Consider the following 19,888-nt stretch of genomic DNA (forward strand, 5'->3'; position numbering starts at 1 on the left):
AAAGTCAATACTCTTGATGTCAGCTGAGGCAAGATTTCCTAGTGAAGCGATGTTATTAAATAGTTGTAAAGATCTTTCCTTATTCATAGAGTGTTGATTACCACAATCAAACAGAGGATACAATAAGATGCTTGGAGAGTCTAGATGACAGGGTTTCCTCCATTGGATATGCTTTAGTTTGGTTGCCAAATAGCTTTTTGGAAACCTCTGACTTAAATCCGCCAGATTATCAGTTTTCCTGGGTACAAAGGAATTATGGCTCTTAGGGGCCGGACCTATTTGTTCTTGTGCAGACAAATTTGATGAGGGAAAGGAATTGGCCGACTGCTCTCCTCCTCTCTATTACATTATTGGATGACGTTGCTCTCATGCTTAAACACGGCATCTTGATTTTTTGGTCAAGAGGTTGGCTCGAGTCTGTTGTTTCTCTGCCCGTCCTAAGCACTTTCTCAACTGTTTCGCGAATAAGCAATTCCAGCTGAGAGGCATTGCTTAGTTGTTTTTCCGGAACTGCTATTCCTGCCGAAGGAATATGTGTGTGGTCTTTAGATGAAGTCAAGTCGACTATATCTGGGGGGGGGGGGCAGCTGAAGAATCTAATTCGGGATTCAAATTTGGAGGCTGTTTAGCTAGAGGACCCACTTGATGCCAATGATGCCCCCTTTGAGGAATTCAGCACTAGAAAGTTCACTAAGTCCACAGATGCTGAAGCGGGAGGAAGGATTAAAGGCATTGCTTGATTTACTATTTTTGGTTTGGCAAAAAGGCCATAGATCTCCTTTTCTCCTAGAGGTATAGGCAAATTTGTCCTTGAATGGAGCAATTCCGGACAAGCTGGGTGGGTGTCTGGGTTTACTGTCGGGCCGTGAATTGTTTCTTTTAGATCATTTTTATGGGTCATCTCCTCCGAGATGGTATTTTCGGGTGTTATGTATTCTCCGGTATCATTACTAGGAAGCTCTCCACGGGCCTTTACCGCTTCCGCTAGATGACTTTTTACCTTGTCCTCTCCAATAATGTTTTGCCAGGTATTTTTGGCTGCCATTTGGCTATTCTGGCCGGCGGGTGCGAAAAGGTGCCCATGAAGATTGGCAGGAGGGGTTTGTGATCCGTAATTGCCGTGAACCTTCTGCCATACAGATAGAGGCGAAAGGTGCGACACCCCCACAGTACGGCAATTGCCTCCTTCTCAATGTGAGAGTATCGCTGCTCTGTCATTGTGAGAGCTCTTGACGCATAGGCGATGGGCCTCTTCTCACCTTCTTTGGTGACCTGCATGAGTATGGCCCCCAGGCCGACAGGGCTGGCATCCACAAAAAGTTATCGGGAAGCGTAGTGTCGTAGTATGCCATTTTTGTGTCCACGGATAATGACTTGGATATTTTCAAATGCTTCCTGGCACGCTTTCCCCATTCCCACTTTGCATTGAGCTTGGGAAGTTCTCGAAGGGGTTCCGAGAGAGTGGTCAGGTTCCGGATGAAACTCCCGCAGTACGTGGCCATCCCCAGGAAGCTGCGCACGTCAGTGGGTGTAATGGGCGGACTCGCAGCCTGTATGTCGGAAGCCTTCTAGGGGTCCGGTGAAATGCCAGTGCTGCTGAACTTGTAGCCAAAGAACAATATTTCCGTCTTGAAAAACTCATTTTTCCTTGTGGATGGTTAGGCCAGCATCTTCTAGTCGGCCCAAAAGCATCCGTAATCTTCTCGAGTGTTCTCCTCTGTCCTGAGCATGGATCAGGATATCGTCACTCGCATTTAGGACACCTGGTATGCCCCGGATGACTTCTTGAATTGTCTGTTGAAAAACTTCGGCAGCCGAAGAGATGCCAAAGCTTAGCCGCTTGTATCTTCAGCTGGTGGTAACCTGCTTTCAAGTCAACCTTCGAGAAGACTCTTGATCCCGTGAGGTCAGCCACAATTTCATCGAGGGTTGGCGTGATGTGGCGCTCCCGCTTTATGGCAGTGTTCGGGAGGCGCATGTCTATACAGATTCGGACCTTTCCTGTTTGGGTTTCTTTGTGACCACCATCGGGGAAACCCATGGTGTCGGCCCTGTTACCTCTTCTATAATGCCAGCTTCTTCCAATGCTTTGAGTTCTATCTCCACCTGTTCACCGACTTATCAATGTGGAGCTTGATCGTCTTTCCTTTCAAACACCCAATCCCGTTTTGCAGGTTGGGATACTGTGCAAGGATGTTTAGACCTCTTAGGCTTCCTTGACTTGACTGATGAACTGTACTAGCCCTAGGTCCTCAGCCGCATCACCACTCAGAAGGCATTCGATCTCTGCATTTACTACGTAGATCTTAGACGGTAGCCTATTTTCACTGTGGCTGAGGGTGGTGCGGAATCTGCCAACCACCGGTAGTGGTTTCCTACAGCCACATGCAAACAGAAGGGTGTCTGTGTTCTTGAGGTCTGGTCGTGGTTGCAGTGTTTGAAATGTGGTTGTGGGCATGACATTTACAGAGGCTCCCGTGTCTATGGTCATCCATACCTGTTGGTTTTGGAGGGTGACCTGGCATTTGCGCCTCCTGAGCCCTTTCTTCTGCGTAGCATGTCCACGATCCAAAGCTGACACCAGGTATACTTTTCTCCCTTTTGTCCGCTGCTCCCTACCAGAGTCTTGTTGAGTGCCTGTGACGTCATCCCCTTCTTCCTCAGTTGAAGAGTTGGTCGTTTCGACTCGCCTTGCACTCGCTTGCTTCTTTTTCTTGGTCCCACTCTTCTCTTGGGGATTCTGTGGAGGCGGTAGTGAAGCGCACGATGACCGGCACACCTTGGCATAGTGGCCTTTCTGCCAGATGCCCCACATGTTGTCCCTTGCGCCGGGCAGTTTCGCCGTCCATGACGCGGTCCGCCACACCATGCACACTCCGTAGGTCCCGGGATCTGTGGCTGCCATCTGGCTGGTGCGTAGTTGCCGCCAGACTCATCTCTTGTGGACTGTCTATTGGTGACGTGGGCCACCATAGATGTCGCAAGGGCAGGCTGTAGTTTTTGAAGAGTCACTCCCATGTTGGCGGCCCTGGCATGTGCCAGCTCCCTTTGACGACCCAACTCCAGAATGCGTGTTAGAGAGATACCCTTCTCACTCAGCACCATCCTTCTCAGTTTCTCCGATTGGATGCCATTGATGAGTTGTCTCCAGATTTCTTTCTCGACATCCATGAACTCACACGAAATCGCCAGCTTCCTGAGTCGGGTGTGGTAGGTATCCAAGGTCTCCTCTTCTGCCTGAAATGTGGTGCAGAACATGAAGGTTTCATAATCCGGGTTGAGTTGTGGGAGAAAATGAGCTGTCAAGGCGTCTTTCGATTGTTGGTAAATGTCCTGGCCATCAGCAATGGTTAGCGAGTTGAAGATCCGTAGCACCTCGTCCCCCACATTTAACAATAAGTGCGATCTCATTTTCCTGGCTGTAGTTATGTCCTTGCACTCCATAACCATTTCGAATTTTTGGATCCATAGCTGCCACCAGGGACCAACTGATGATGGATCCGTGAATGGGTCAAATGGCTGAATCATTGTAGAGGAGCTCCCTTGCGGGCGAGCTTGCGGTGACGACATCGACAGATTCGCTGCGAGTCTAGAGGGCGTACCGGGCCTGGTGGTGGACGTGCCGGTCGCCATAGTGGAGCGTCACCGTCACTCGACGGTGTCTATCTTCCTCACCTCGGTGCGTGGTTTCAGGTGTCAGTGGTCCCTTATGAGGCCGACCTTCGAAACAGTAGCCGATGGGACCACTGACTCGCTCCAAGTGCCTGCTGCTGTGATCGCACGTGCGCACTGCGTGTGCGATGGCTTCACACGTCGTGTTGTGGTGCCTCTGGCCACTGGATGCCAGTTGGTTGTGTGTCGCAGCACCCTGGGACCGCTGTGGAAAACAAATATGACGATACAGCAAAAAAATTATTTATTTTTTGGGGGGGGGGATTTGTTACACAGGGCAGATGAAGGGCCGTTACCAGTGCTAGCAATTGTTCAGAAAAAGTCCAACACACCAAGAAGGGCTCAGCGTACTGCAGGCTTAACGGGCACTTTCAGCAGGCACTTACGACTTGGGCACGCGCCCCGGATGTTTGTGAGCCAAAAGGGGGCTTCACACTACAAGAAGAAGAAAAATCCAATCAGAGTGGGCAGAAATAATAGCTCCCACGAGGCTCCAATAGCAGGGCTCAGCGTACTACAGGCTTAACAGGCATTTACGGCAGGATCACTATCATCTGCTGGTAAGCCAGCGTATGAGCCTAAACACTTTGGTTCCACACTCTTGAATCCGATTACCTATTCGCATCTCCCAATTAAGACTTAAGGCTTTTTATTATGGATGGCTGCTAGTTTTTACATCCTCTGGTTTGGAGGAACCAATCTCTAGACCTGCATCATACCGATCCTATGTTACTTTTTAAAGCGTACGCTATCTGGTGCAGGTACATTGTTCATAGTGTAATAGGTGCTACTATCGGAAAGGTATACATAGAAGCCAAGTTTATCAATTTCAGACATGGAAAGGCTGAGTTGGCCTTGCCGGAATGTGGTACTGTGATTTGGCATATGAACCCAATCTCTGTGTAATTAGTGTTTAACACACAGTTATCTTCTGAAGAATCGTGATACTCAAATGTATGAATTTGCATTTCAACTTTGCGGATTTAACATGATCAATATATTTGCTAGAGAAGGGTGAGAATGCTACAGGAGTTGTGCTATAGCGAATAGAGAAACTGGGGCAGAGTCTCCAAAATGAGTGCAAATGAAAAATGCACAGATGATGCCGTTTCTTTCATTTGTGCATCTTTCAGAGATGTGCAGGTCACCTTATTCCCAAGGGTGGCCTGCACTATTCGGGTGAGGCTGAACGCTAGCGCAAAGACGCACTTCCCAGCCCCCTTAAATACACGGGGAGCGCACCTGACGCCTGTGTATTACAGGCGCCATTGTGGGAGTGACGGGCACTAAGGCCTGCCACTGAGAAATATGGTTAACAAATAAAAATGCATTCCTCTCCTTGTTTGAAGGATAAAAAGGCAAGTGGGGGGGGAAGCAGTTAAAGAAAATGTATGAAAGGTTCAGAAATTAATATATTGTGTATGGGGCCTTCCCTGGCTTGTGCCTAGTCCAACAAGGGCTTTCATTTTTACACATAGGAAAGCGCTTCACATTTTTGGATTTGGGATGCACATTGAAATTCACAAAACTATCCCACTTATTGGCCCAAATGAGTAACGGGAATGAAAAAGGTATTCGTCTAAGATGCACCCATTCAGAGGCCCTTTGAGGATTTAGGTGTACCTCTTTTTTTGACGTGAGTGATGAGATGTTGTTTCTTGGAAACCGGACACCACGTGACCCTGCACCCCGCACCCCTAGGTGTTTTGCCCTCCCATAAAAATGCCTCTGCCACCGCAACCCAAAAGCCAAGAAATACCTACAGAATTTAACACAGAATATCCTGACCAAACACCACTACAGCGAGGTCCAAGGAAAAACCCTAGCAAATATAACAACTTTATAATGCACCGAACTTCCTAACGAAAGGGACTAGAGCCCCTCCTGTCTAGCAGAGAGTAAGTCTACCTAACATTGTTAATAGAATAAATATTTTTTCATGTCGCTGCGGCTCTCCAGCAGTCTTCGTTTAGTCGTCCTGCGCTGAGAGAGACGGGCACTGCTAGCTACACCTGAAGAGATAATAACTGGTTAACATAGATTAGTAGAAGTTAGTAGAAGACCACTTACTTTGCAGTGAGCATTAATCTACCTTGTACATTTTGCCTATGACGCTCAGTCTCTGTGCGCGACGTACTGCGTGATGACGTCACGTGTTTACACGTGACGTCATCACACACGTGATGTCCTGACGCGCACTACGCAGGAAGCCATTTCCTGCTCTTGCATAACAAGTGTTTCTCGTTACGAGGCTCACTGAGGACAAGTATACCATCCTCTATGGATATTCAAGCAGAATCTTTTCCTATACACCAACAAAGAACACAAGAAGGTAAGACTTATTGGGCAGACTCCTAAACAGAAGTAACTCAGATTACTTCACTGAACTTACAATACGGCATAACCTATTGCCTGTTAACAGTTCCCCTATTATTATTATTTTTGTGTCTCCTTCTTAGGAGACCTGAGCCTCACTGGGGTAGGGACCCCTTTCCTGAGTGTTTGACACTGCTTGTTCGGCAGGACATTGTCTTAACATCCTGAACTCAAGGCACCCATGGCAATCAAGTTATTCACAGCCTTATGTATAAGGTACATCCTGAATTTATCTCTCTGTAATCTTTCTTACTACCTTGCCCAGAATATTAATTTAGACATACCTAGTTTCCTCTAAACAGACTTACCTTGAATTTCAGGTTATGCCCCCACCAAGATGGGCCACAATAGACTGAAAGAGTAACTTAAGCAATGTCTGTGACTACAGACTTAGAGAAAACCTCGGGGCACCAATGTGAGGTAGGACATACTGTGCAGCTTTTGAAAAATATAATCATTAACAATTAGTTGTTGAGTACTATGTGAACAAGACACAACCTGAACATTATGGTTTCTCTTATAGATATCCAGAAAAATCACCATTGAAATTTAGAAATTGAAGAAAGTCTTTGGACATGATTAGATCTTGACAATCCTCAACACTTACTCCTGAAGAAGGGACTTTTCCGGAAACGCGTTGAGTTATATGTATCATGACCTGTGAGAAATAAGAGACTGTTACATATTTGCACAATTGTATATTTTGTGATTAATTATTTTGAAAATATGATGTATGGTAATAAGTGATACCTATTAACTGAACTATGTTTGTGAATAAACAAATATACATAAACCACTGTTTCAAGAATTCATAGTGAACCCAATTTACCAAAGCAACTAGCAAGAGGGTAGTTGTTGTGGAAGTATAAATACTGTTTTCACCCTATGCCTATATGCACCTAATATCTAAAGATACTAGTTGATGAATTTTCTTTGGAACTATCCACATGAATCATTTACAAAAATGCTAACCTATACTGTTGTGAATATTTATATTTAGAAAACTATACCTACCTACTGACTGTCCCTGGACAGTAACCTTGAGTGTGCAGGGGATGCGAGGAGTCCACAACCTAGTTTTCCAAAACCCACAACCTAGTGTCAGGGTTGTGTTTCTCTCCTCTGCACCTTACTATCAATTTGAAAACCACTTAACAGGTTCATTCCTGAAGATTTTTAGGTGTGCATAGGTGTTCTTTTTTTCTGTTGTAACGTAGATTTGTCAACATGCCCTGCTCCAAGCCCCCAGTTTCTATCGAGAAAACATCCAATTGCCTGTTGTAGATGTGCACAGCAGCCCCTGGAATAATCTGCTTTGCCCCAACCAGGAGGCTCAATGCATTGAAGGAGGAATAGCAACAACTATTGAGTAGACTTAAGGAATCACCTTCACCCAAAAAAGATGATGGGGATAATGTTTTTAAGGAAGCAAAAAAAAGGACTTGCAAAATATTTGTATACAACCCCTCCCACCGTGGTTGGCACGGGTGCCTGATTCTGAGTAACAGGTAACCACGGGGCAGTCAATGAGGGAAAGGGGATTAGGGTAACCAGTTGGATAGGACGGGGGAATTTGGGAAAGAATATCTTTAGACACATAATCACTCTTTTTTGTGACCCTGTGACAACCTGCACATGCCCCTAAATCATGTTCTTTGACCACCTGACATCTCCTCACAGACTTAAAGTATAACCTCTCCTGTCCAATCCTGGCAGTATTTGACCCCCTACCCCACGTAAGCAACATGAAACATAACAGTGGCATGGACAATGAAATGACATGATGAATTGGTACATATACAACATATAATAATTATTTTGATCAGAATTTAGTACATTGCTCAGTACACGTGTTTCCTCCTGCTCTATGTGTTCACTGTCACACACAGAGGATATAGGCAACCATAATTTCCCTGCACCAGAGCCTGTGTAAATTACCCAGCTCTGCAACACTTGTGTGCTCCACATCAACTTGGTTTTCATAACAATCACTTATTTCCTAATACTGCCCCATGACGAGTTAATGCCCTGTGTATTCTGAGAATATGCTTTAGCATTCAACAAGGCCACTTACCTGAGACTCGTGAGCCTCGTGAGGACTCCCGAGCAAATGACTCTGCAAGCACCGTACCAGTTCACAGCAACTCTTCTGTCTCACCACTGTAGCCAGAGAATCATCACCGCTGAGGCCTGGAAAAAATTGTTCAGAAGGTTTGCAATGTTCTTTGCAGCTGAAAGAAAACGAACGCTCCACGATTCATCAGGTGCTTCAGCAACGCCTGTGCATCCAACCGTCAATCACCAGCACCTGGCCCGGGCAGAGGCACGCCTTACCAAGCCAACCCTGCGTGCCGTACGCCCCTAGTTTTCTCTTGATGGCTACAACCACAATGACAGTAGCATTCACCCACACTCACAACAGATTCAAAAAAGCTCACTATCCTGTCCCTCTTCCTCGTCCCAGTCCTTACGTCATTCATGAAGGCAATCCACCTTCTCACCAGTTATAAAAGTGTACCATAAAAGTAGTGGAACTGTGACTCTGGCGGGGGACATAGTAGGACGGAATGGAGCCTCTTGAAACACATTGTCAAGGGTTGCAGTCGTGCTAGCAACATCCAATTGAGGTGAAACAGATTTCAGTTTAGCTGTAACTGATTTCTGGTGGTAAAATGGAGAAGAGTACTTTAACTTCACAAAAAACAGTTCTGGAGTGGTAAAAATGGTTGCAAAAGTAGTGGAGCTGTTAACAGTAAAAAATAAAAGTAGTGGAACACCGCGCCCGACCGTTCACATTGCTTCTCACACAGATTAACCAAAATCCATTTAATAATTTCCATTGAACATTTTCCTCCTGTAAAGGAGATTGCTTAACTCACGATTTACTGTTGTTTTTTCTAGTCGAAGCGGAGGCTCTTTGGAAAGGCCTGCCCGGCTAGTCTGCCAAATAATCCAGGACAGCAATAAGATGTGAGAATCCCATATCACCCACAGGGGGGGGGGGGGGGGGATTGGAGAAGGGGTTGTGGGCCCAAGCACTCCCATGGATGGGTTGTTAAGACTACCCTGTGCTCCAGCTACCAAAGGGTTTGGTGCGCATTACCAAATAAATAAACAAACAGTTCCCCCCCACCCCTTCAACATTTCGGGGGGGCAGTATTGGGTCAAGAGGTCTACCAAGGGTCATGACTCAGTTCAAAGAATAGAAAGCCGAAACCAGCTCCACTTACTTGGCAGCGCCAAAATGAATTAGTTTCAAACAGTAATGTGTTTTGAAAAAGAATATTTTTATATGCTCTTATTTGAGACACGTGTTTCGGCAAATTCTTTGCCTTTTTCAATCAGGGCTGTCATCAATTGGTTATACATTAGTGTAAAATAAAATAGCATAACACCATCAATAATTAAGTACAGCACATACAGAGAACAGAAAGTGCATCAAAAACATATACAGTAACAACATACATATAATTTGCAAACAAAAATAAAGATTGCACAATATTATACATAATGGCATAGAGAAATCGGGGGGTTTAGGGGATGTATGTTACTGGGGTTTAAAAAGAAAGGAAACAATAAATAGAGAAACAAAAATAACATGAATTAGATTTTGTACCAGTGTTCATCATCACCAGAGAGGTATTGCATTATATTGGTATAGTAAAGTGAAAATGCACAGAGTCTTACCTAATCAGAATTATAATGGTATTTAGGTTAGATTTCCAATGGTTGCACAAATCTCGGGATAAATCCCACCTACAGAATATGATTAGATGTTTGTCATTTAAGACATTCAGCTCAGTGTCTTTTGGGAGCTAGATGAAATTACATACCAGTAATCCTGAAAGCGGTTTTAAATGTAGTTTGCTTGTAAATATAGATATTCTGGCTAATTGGAGGGTCTCCTCAAATGTTTACCTTTGTAAAAGTTAGCGCGTCCACAAGGTTCAGCAAAGTTGTACATTGCAAACTATTTTATATTAAATCTGGCCACAAAGTCAAATATTCTGCTGTCAGCTAGTGAGCAGTAGAAAATGTGTGCACACGTACTGCCTTAAAGCGCATCAGTGTCGCGTTACCTTTTGAAAAGATAGTTGTATATGCGTAAAAAGCTCCCTTACGACTTGCTACTATATTTCCTATATTTAGACAGCGATGTATTAGGTTAGATACTCAGCGGTCAGGTACGATCTAGATAAGGGCTTACCTTAAAAGTGTCCATGTTCGTACTGAGCGTCGGCAACATGGAGTTGCGGGTGCGTTGTGATTATCTGATGTGCGTGCGGTTGCCCTGGCAACAGAAGTCCCTTGTTGCTGTTGCCGATCGTCAGACCAAGCGGGCGCCACGTTTGTGAAGTAAATCCCATGTTGCTATATTCTAGGTTATCCAATGCCCAACTTAGATTCAACACACTGGGATATCATATAAAATTCATATGGGGATGCGCAACACCTTGAATTCAGTAATATATATAGTCAGTCATAGGGTAGTAAGCTTATGGTTTTCAAAAAATCTTGGGTCAATAATTGCTACTCGTATGAAGTAAACATATATAGGGCCTCATTACGACCCCGGCGCTAAACCATGGTGCTATTAGCACCATGGTCCATGCCGGGGTCCGCCATGGTGAATGGCGGGATTACCGCCCCATTCCAAGGTTGGCGGGGCGGTAATTCCCCATTCACCATGGGCCCTTCCCCATTCCCATTTTTGCCCCATAGGGCTCAATGGGAATGGGGAAGGCGCTAAGTACGGTGCCGCAAATTGCGGCACCATACTTAGCACCAGGGTCCCACAAAGGGAACTCGTAATGAGGCGTTAAGGGTTTAACGGCGCCGACACCTTTTACGGCGCCGTTAAACCCTTAACGCCAGGGTCGTAATGAGGCCCATAGTGTGTATGTCGCTAATGAAATGAGTTATTAAGCTGGTAATACTTATATAGAAACATTGCATATTTTAAGGTGCAAAGCAGAACATTCAATTGCTATTGCTTCAATTAATCCATTAACTATAAGCCCAGTGTCTGTTGTTTATGTCTATGCCACTATATTGAGAATACCTTAAATAATTGGGACTAGTTTTTCATAAAGGTATCTATCTGAATTTAAACCTCACTTGTCCGGAAGCTGTTTGAACATATATAGTGTGAATGATTCAAATATACTTGCCGACATGCCACCAAATGGATGACAAACGGGACATAAAATGTATTGGATTAAGAAAAGTTAACCTTGGCAGACACAGTGGCGATAGAGAACTATGTCTGAGACAACAAGAAGCAAGATTAATTTGCATTTTCCGATCCAGAGCTGTCGGCCTCAATTCGGACAGAGAGATGGGGGTGTTTTTGTGAGAAGAGCGTTACACCCGTTAAAACCTGGACAAACTAGTCAGGAGTATTTACATGTGTAATACACACCCCTAGATAATATGGAACACCTCTATGAACAGTGACTACTATTTGATTTATATCTTTTTGTTGAAAATAATAATTGAAACACATTGACTCAATGGCTAATCAACTAATATATTTGAATCATTCACATTATATATGTTCATACGGCTTCCGGACAAGTCAGGTTTAAATTCAGATAGATACCTTTATGAAAAACTAGTCCCAATTATTTAAGGTATTCTCAATATAGTGGCATAGACATAAACAACAGACAATGGGCTTATAGTTAATGGATTAGTAAAATTTAAATGAAGCAATAGCAATTGAATTTTCTCCTTTGCACCTTAAAATATGCAATGTTTCTATATAAGTATTACCAACTTAATAACTAATTTCATTAGCGACATACACACTATATATGTTTTACTTCATACGAGTAGCAATTATTGACCCAAGATTTTTTGAAAACCATAAGCTTAATACCCTATGACCGACTATATATATTACTGAATTCAAGGTGTTGCGCAACCCTTATGAATTTTATATGATATCTCAGTGTGTTGAATCTAAGTTCGGCATTGGATAACCTAGAATATAGCAAGATGGGATTTACTTCCCAAAATATGGCACTCGCTCGGTCTGATGACCGGCAACAGCAACAAGGGACTTCCGTGGCCAGGGCAACCACCCAAACAACAGATAATCACAACGCGCCCACAACTCCATGTTGCCGACGTTCAGTACGAACATGGACACTTTTAAGGTAAGCCCTTATCTAGATTGTACCTGACCACTGAGTATCGAACCTAATACATCGCTGTCTAAATATATGAAATATAGTAGCAAGTCATACGGGAGCTTTTTACGCATATACAACTATCTTTTCAAAAGGTAACGCGACACCGATGTGCTTTAAGGCAGTACGTGTGCACACATTATCTACTGCTCACTAGCTGACAGCAGAATATTTGACTTTGTAGCCAGATTTAATATAAAATAGTGTGCAATGTACATCTTTGCTGAACCTTGTGGACGCGCTAACTTTTACAAAGGTAAACATTTGAGGAGACCCTCCAATTAGCCAGAATATCTATATTTACAAGCAAACTACATTTAAAACCGCTTTCAGTATTATTGGTATGTAATCTCATCTAGCTCCCAAAAGATACTGAGCTGAATGTCTTAAATGACAAACATCTAATCATATCTCCTGTAGGTGGGATTTATCCAGAGATTTGTGCAACCATTGGAAATCTAACCTAAATACCATTATTATTCTAATTAGGTAAGACTCTGCATTTTCACTTTACTATACCAATGTAATGGAATACCTCTCTGGTGATGATGAACACTGGTACAAAATCTAATTTGTGTTATTTTTGTTTCTCTATTTATTGTTTTCCTTTCTTTTCAAACCCCCGTAACATCCATCCCCTAAACCCCCCCCCCCCCCGATTTCTCTGTCATTATGTATAATATTGTGCAATCTTCATTTTTGTTTGCAAATGATTTGTATGCTGCTACTGTATATGTTTTTGATGCACTTTTTGTTCTCCGTATGTGTTGTACTTAATTATTGATGGTGTTATGCTATTTAATTTGACACTAATGTATAGTGACACTAATGTATAACCAATTGATGACAGCCCTGATTGAAAAAGGCAAAGAATTTGCCGAAACACGTGTCTCAAATAAGGGCATAGAAAAATATTATTTTTCAAAACACATTACTGTTTGAAACTTATTCTTTTTGGTGTTGCCAACTAAGTGGAGCTGGCTTCGGCTTTCTATTCTTTGAGCATTTTAACGGAGCAAGGGGTAGTCTCCGTACCTCCACATGGCAGACGACAAACAATAGGTGCAGGACACTCAATGTGGGTACCCTAAAACCCCAGGCTTTTCATACTTCATGACTCAATTGGTTATCCAATGCCCGTCCTTCCCATCCTGGACCCATCTTCCTCCTCCTAGCCTCCGTGGTGGAGTGGGCTCGGCCACAAGCACCCGTGTGAATGACATGTCGACTCATCAGGCATGTGTCGGCTCATGCTCAGGTCCTGCAAATCCCTGAGGGCGAGAAGGATGGCCTAAATGGGTGCGTGGCTCCACCATTGCCACCCTCCAGTTTAAAGTGGACTTCCAGACTTCTCAGGGTGCTAGTGGTTCCAAATGCATGGTACTACACAGCTAATATTGGCAAAGCTAAGTTGAAGTCAAGGTCCTTGTGCTTTCCACTTCCTCCTTGCAGTTCCACCAGAAGGAACAGATGGGACCTAGTAGATCAAAGGTCAGAGCATGGGTTCAACAATGGCAAGGTTGTAGGTTCAATTACACTCATTGGTTTGAAAATACTCGACCTGGTAGGTTGGATTATGCTTTGGACAGACAGCACAGCTTAAATACATCATAAGAGAGACTGTAAGGTAGTGGCAATGGTCATTGCCATTCTACCCTAGTCCTTACTTCATGAAGTATATCCAGGAAGGAGTTGATTCAACCACAAGAATTAAACAAATTTGAAGCACACCAAAGAGATTTTTATCCAGAAAGGCCCCCAAAACATTGTGGGGTCTACATGTTTGGTTGGGAACAGCGAGTCAACATGTACGTAAACTGACAGCTTCTCCTCAGGTTCCAGTAGGGTAGGGTTGGCCCCTGAAGCAAATAATAGGAATCTTTTCTGGTTCCTCCCTTTCTTCAGAGCATTATTTTAATGGCAGGGATCAAGAAAAGGTGTTAATTCTCCCTTCCCACTGCTGACCTCTAGGGTCATCAATCAATTCTGGGATAAGCGCTGTGATTTCCATGCAGGCTGCTACATGGCTAATGCCACAATTACTTACCGGTAATCTTTATCATACCTAGTTCTACTCATCCTTGTCCCAGTACTCATCCCACCTCCCACCTGAAATGGGGGCATTGCTTCGACATGATGGTGTGTTATAATGTGGTGAGGTAGGCAACTTCCTCTATAGGAAGGAGGGGCCAAAGGGAAACTATGAAATGGAGTTTGGTGAATATCTGTGGGAATTGGGTCTGCATGCACTGCTATACTACATAGGCAGTCAAGAATTGATGCAGTTAGCGGGATTTACATTTCAAGCATTTACACGTGTTTTAAAATCGCATAGTGGCTAGCATCTCAAAGATCTACTGAATGGGTTTTAAGAACCCATTTGAAATTCCAAATGCGCACAGACTTCTAACATGCACCCATTAAGAGGCCACAAAAGGAGCCACTATGCCTAGAGTCACCATCTTAAAAAAGGTTGCGATATCAGCAAGCCTTGCAGGTCATAAAAGAAAGATGGAAAAAGTTAACATCTTGCTGGACCACTCGGAAGAGTCGAGAATCAAAAGAAAAGTTCTGCATCCTCCAACCAACCCTAAGCAACCTGTATATATTAATTATGGGTTCTTCAATCAAGCCTCTATGCACTTCACCCACAACTGACAATCCGGGAGTTCTTATGGCCCAGATTATCTACCTACAAGGCCTGCACAAGCCATAAGACTTGCTACTTGATAGTGTAGTAATAGTCTACTCAGAAACATGTTAATGAAGCTGTGAAGTGGTAAAGAATCGCCTCTCATGTCATCCTATACATCCCATAAATAGGAAAGTGCTTGCAGTTCTCTACATGGATAGAAAAATCAATGCTACATGAAACTGCTCTACCAAAGTTCGCCAAGCATAATTTGCTGGCACACAAAGGCTTCCATGGCTCATGTTGTGCCCTGATGGTTCCTACCACTCATCTGTGATGATACTGCATTGTACGTCTGCGTTTCAGAATTAATGGTGTTAATCATTCTTTTTCTCTGATTCAGCATAGCTTTTCCCTCACCAATTCCAAGTTACCTTATTCAATGTCTTGCACTTACCCACCTCACTACAACCAATACTTCCTAGTATAATAATGCCCATGAAAGACCTTATAATATGGCCATTAAATATAAAGAGTCTAAACACTCCTGTTAAAAAAAAAGGAAATCTTAAACTACTTGGGGATAATGAATTGCTATCAATATAGCACAAGGTAGTCAGTAGGTTTTGCAACAGTTAGACCAAAGGATTCAATTAGTCGATTTTAGATCAAAGTACAAAATATTCATTTATTCTAAACAATTCATTGACATAAAAGACAATTCGGCTTGTCAGTATTATGGTAAAAGCACTATAAAACACAATCCTAATGGTGACAGTATGTCCTGTAGAGTGAGGACTAGTGTTAAATTAATAGACACTGTTCATTATTGACAACATTCAGAGCATCTAATAATTTACTGTTGTCATACTCTTAGAAGGAGTCAAGTTTTCTAATTCTAGTTGATCTATAAACTAGAGCTTAAGACTCAACATGTTTCTGTTCTCTTATGTAGATATCGGAACATTTGTCAGGAGGATGGTCACATTAGTTGTGATAACATTAAAACATATGTAACGCCATCATTAAACATTTGATAGGTGGCAAAGGTTTGTTGGTATTCTTTGTATGGTGTAACTGTTGGAAAACATACAGGAAAAAAGAAAAAAGAAAAGCTTTAGATGCTAGATTCCCATTTTGGATTATTATCATTATAATAATGCTCAGTAAGGCAAATAAATTACCTGCTTGAGCGTGAGGTTAGTCTCTGGTGGATGCTGTCCCCTTGTACATTAGGACTATTCATCAAAAGTCTTATACGGCCATGTGTGCCGTTGTATCGACCTAGGGAGGAATATCCAAGAGGCTAGTCTCTACTATGACCAAAACTGCTCGCTTCAATTCATACGCATCCTAAAAATAATCGCATAGAACCAGTGGTCTATTAAAAATATTGCATACCTGTTGTTCTTTCAATCTGTGGACTCCCTTGGGCGTCTACTGAGGTCTGTAACTTCTTTGTTTACTTAGTTCTGGATCTAAATGATTCAGAGTCCCTAGGGGGGTCAAGGAAGAAACTGATCAGGTTTAGATAAAGCTGATCTTTGGAGACGTGCTTACATGGTATCTATAGTAGATATTATTGAATGTGTTACCTTGGTATCCATGGCTTTTTTGTCGGTACTCACTTCTAGGGACTATCAATGTCTTAATTCGGATTCTGGATCTTTAGTAATAACGAGTCTTGGGACTGGATAGATCCTGTGTGGAAATGGAAATACAAATAGTAGTAGTTTACTAAGGCCCAGAGCCTCCTCCAGCCCACTCAGGGAGATGAAGGTGTCCCCTTCCCACATTTGGCCCGCTCTGCTTAATCCGGCCTCCTACCAGGACTGAAATGCCAGTGGCTCCGCAATCCCATCCCTCAGCAGGGTAACCCAGATATTGCTCAGGAGTTGATGGCCATGTTGTGAGCCATCTATTGGCCCCTCCTTCCCGCCATATAGACCACAGGACTTCCAGTACAGGGTGATGCTACACTCTCCTCAGGATACAGGCCCTAGCGACCAACAGCCATTCATCCAGCGTGACCGGAGCTAGTATCGCATTATCCATGGCCACCCATTTGAGTGTGGATCTAGGTGATCCACTAGGATCCGGAGCTGGGCTGCCCTATAATACGGTGCCAGGTCAGGGAACCACACGCCCCCCCCCCCTCCTCCTTTGGCAGAATCAGTATTCTATATGCGATCCTGTGATTGGCCCCACCCATAGAAATCTCAACATGGCCAACTTCATCTCTGCAAAAAATGATGCAGGTATTACTATAGGCAACAGCTGAAATAAAAACACATTTGGAAAGCACGACCATCTTTATGCAATTCAGGCGAGCCATCCAGGACAGTCCCGAGCTCGACCATCTCTCCATGTCTCTTTTTATGGTGAACCAAAGGGGGAGGACGTTTTAGGGAAGTGGTCCCCATAACACTGTGTCACCTGGACCCTGAGGTATCTGAAGGCGTCCGCCTGCACCCTAAATGAGAGTCTTGCAATATATTACCCGTTGTAATGGGAAGGCCTCTGACTTGGTCCCGTTTACTACCACCTTAGCCGCCCGTTTTGAATACAGGGCCATCATCCATCCCCTACAACTTGGGCCCACCCCTAAGGACGCAAAGACCTCTCTCATAAATGACCCGGTGGAACGCCTTTTCGGCATCCAGGGCCAACAGAAGTGGCCCCTCTTTTGCTACCGGCGAGTCAAGAACGTAAAGCGTCTTACGCATGTTGTCTGCACCTTGCCTATGCAACACGAACCCTGCCTGGGCAGGATGGATCAACCTCGGGAGGCACAGCTCCAGGTGCGATGCAAGGACCCTGGCAAAGATCTTCGTGTCAACATTGAGGAGGGAAATTGTATGATTTGGCATTTATAACGCACCTATACACAAGTGTTTTAAGGCGCAACGAGGCGGGAGGGCAGAGAGAAAACGGAGACACTGATGTTACTAGGCTAGGTGACATTGAGATCACGCAAGTGCAGAGGAAGGGGGAATGGGAAACGTGCAGGGGGTAAGAGGGCAGTGCAGTACATGGAATCGGCAGTAAAAAAAGAAATAGTATAAATAAAAGTAATAAGTAAAAAGTGCAGACATCAGGTGTCCAGTGCTGGTAGGGGACTGAAGGGGTACAGAAAATCAGTCCCCAAGTGTGGGGGTTGCCATAGAGGCAGTGCAGGTGTGCAACTGGTGGGGGAGGGGATCTGGGCCCAAGATCACAGGGTGGCCAGCTGACCAGTGCAGTAACAGTTTCAGCCAGGTGTTCAGCAGTGGAGAAGAGGAGAAAAGCAGAAGCAAAGAGGAAGGTTTTGAGGTGCTTCCGGAACCAGAGATGGTTCTCCTCAATTTTCAGGGAGGCTGTTCCAGAGGGAGGCCCCAGCTGAAGAAAGAGATCTACCACCAAATCGTTGCTTGGAGAAGCGACTGATCCTGAGGGAGTTGGAGGCGGATGAGCAAAGAACTTGAGAAGGAAGATATTTAGGAAGAGAGAGTTGAAGGTATTCAGGCCCCAGAGGGTTTTTTACTTAATCCTCGCAGCCACTGGGAGCCAGGGCAGAGATTTCAGTCTTGGAGAGAAACGATCCCTGGGCTTGAGGCCAAGGACAAGTCTTGCAGTCCTGTTCTGGATGAGTTGCAGATGGCGGACAGTAGAAGCAGGCAAATTTAGAAAGAGGCTGTTGCAGTAATCCAGCCTAGAGAGAGTCAGAGCTCTGGAGACAGTGAGCTTCTGGGGAAAGGAGAGGAAAGGAAGAATACATCTGAGAAGTTGCAGCTGGTAGTGTGACTTCTTAGAGATGTCAGAGATGTGAGGAGAGAAGGAAAGTGTGGAGTTCAAGATGACCCTGACGTTTTTAGCCTCACAGGTGGGAGCAGGAAGAGGGCCTGTACGAGGCACAGTTGGCTTGGTCCTTCCCTCACTTCGGGATGACTGCTATGAGAGCCTGGAGAAATGACGGCAGTATTGTATCCTCCCCTATTATAGAGTTAGACAGCTTTGCCAGAGGTGCCACCAGGTAGTTTTGGTATTGCTTGTAAAAGTCAGCCGTAAAACCATCGTCTTCCGGGACCTTACCTGCCTTCAATCTTTGGATGGCCCCAATACCTCTTCCTGAGTTATGTCACTATTTAGGGCCTCACTCTCTGCCCTCGTGAGCCTGGGGAGGCCTCTTTCGGCCAGGTGCCGTCGCGTTTCCCCCACTGACCCCTCTGCCGGCTTGGCGTACAGCTCCTTGTAGAAGCTTGTGAAACAGGTCGCAATGTCCCCTGCCCCCTTCACCACATGACCCTCAGCATTCCGTACTCCCTCTATCCTCCTTTCCACCCTAAGGCCCCTCACCCTATTCGCCAGGAGGGTCCCCACTGTGTCTCCTTTTTTTGTAGTACCTCTGTCGGGTGTATTTCATCTTCTTCACAACCTCCCCTATCAAGAACGTGTGGAGTCCCTGTCTGTTATCTCTCATGTCACCCAGGAGTTTTCCCTGTCTGCATCCAGTTGGTTTAGTTGGGACCTTAACATTGTCAGTTCTTCTCAGAGCCAACTTTCAATTAACCCCCTTTCCCTTTTCCTACGAGACCCCTCAGCATTGTGTACCCCTCTTATGAGTGGCCTTAGCTGCCTCCCAAACCATAGCCATACCCGTTATCATTAGTTTTGAAGTAGGCCTGTATCTCCGTCCCCAAGTAGTCCCTAAACACCTGGTTCCTGGACAAGGTGTCATTGCACCTCCATCTAAAACAATGCAGAGGCTCTGGGAGCCGCCACTTCACCACCACCAGCTCATGGTCGGACCACGTGATCATTTCGACCCTGGGTGTCCCCACTTCACCTTCCCATTCTCTCAGGAACCGGAGGAGATAAATCCTCATGTAGGACTGGTGTGAGGGGGGGTAACGTGCAACCTCCTGGGCCCACCCACTGCTTCCACCAGACGTCCACCCAGAAATGTTCCCGTAAAAGATCCAGAAAGGCCAAGTTATCCTTAGTCGCCGCCTTAGTGCCCACCCCCTTTGCTGAC

The sequence above is a fragment of the Ambystoma mexicanum genome, chromosome 3q, assembly GCF_040938575.1.
Source record: "Ambystoma mexicanum isolate Mex_15411 chromosome 3q, UKY_AmexF1_1, whole genome shotgun sequence".
Taxonomy (NCBI): Eukaryota; Metazoa; Chordata; class Amphibia; order Caudata; family Ambystomatidae; genus Ambystoma; species Ambystoma mexicanum.